Below are 1,439 nucleotides of genomic sequence, written 5' to 3'. Positions count from 1 at the left end.
TTTTCTTCATTGAGATAAGAATCTAATGGTAAGATAGATGTAAAATAAGTAAACAGAAATAAGTATATAATCACATTTTTGAAAATTGTTAGTTAAAAAAATAACGATGTTGTATAAGAGACTAGGAGGGGGGAAGTATTGGAAGACATAGCTAAGCATTACATTTTCAAACCTAGACCTAAAAGATGCATAGGAGTTCACTAAGTAAAGAGTGAATTAAAGATTTTTAGTCAGTGAAACAGCCTGTGCAACATTCATGTCAGGAAGGATTGCATTACTTTGAATATCTTATAGGGTGTAATTTTGCTGTAGTTTTGAGAGAGAACCTAGGCATATGAAATGATATAAAATCTGATTGATATGCAGAGTCAGTATCATGGCAAACATTATAGGCAATATTAAGGAGTTTGATTTTTATGTTAAGGTCAGTGGAAAGTTTTTGAAGGTTGTCATTTATCCTTTTATTCATTTTTTTGCAGGATAAGGGCATAATTTGACTATATTTAAAAATGGTAACTGTGGCTGTTGCATAGATTGGAATGAAATTAGGAAAGGCTATTGAAGTACAAGCAGTTGGTAGTGATTTGATCTAGGGTAATGACAGCAGAGATGGAAGAGAGTCATCACATTTTAGATCTGCAAGGCAGAATTGATAAGAGATATTCACAGAGGTAGAAAATACAGAACAAAGGAATCCCGGCCATTGATGGTGATATCTAATTCACAGAGAAGGGCAAATCAAGGAGGGAGAGGTGTCAAAAATGCATAGAAAGGTCTCAGACTCAAAATTTCTGTGCTCATAGAATGTATCATCTAAAGAGTGACACTTTTCAGAGTAAAAGAAGTGATACTAAAGACAGTATTGGGACAACAGGTATAAACTGTGACAATCCTGAGCAATCTGAGAGAGTGGTTATTGCTCCTGTGCTAGACTTCTGGGTCCATTCCAGTTTGCCCTCAATACCTCTCACTGATGTAGTAGTGCTCACCAACCAATGGGACCCATGTCGCACAATTCAGTGAATGTCTATGTAGACTTCTTTGCACTAGATCTCTCTGTGAAACTGCTGAACACACTTTGTCTTTTTTGAGAAACTTTATTTTCCTGACAGCAAACGTTCCTCAGGATACTTTTACCATCCTCTCTGGCTAATTCTCACTTTCCTTTGCAATTTTGTTTCTTTTAGCCACCTGATAAATATGGATATTCCTAGTTCTTCCTTTATTTCTTTTAATTCATGTCACCAGTTTCCCTTGGTATCAATATGACCAAAGCACAGATAATTTACATATATCTTCAAGTTCGTCTTCACCTCTGGCTACTAGACCATATCAACAGTTATTCAATACCTTCTCACTTGATTCTTTGAAATTTAAAATTTCAAAGTCATCTCACATAGCACGTCCAGAGCCAAATTTAAGGATTGCTTCTTCCAAAA

The sequence above is a fragment of the Papio anubis genome, chromosome 6 (assembly GCF_008728515.1).
Source record: "Papio anubis isolate 15944 chromosome 6, Panubis1.0, whole genome shotgun sequence".
NCBI classification, from domain to species: domain Eukaryota; kingdom Metazoa; phylum Chordata; class Mammalia; order Primates; family Cercopithecidae; genus Papio; species Papio anubis.
This window is presented reverse-complemented; position numbering follows the sequence as displayed.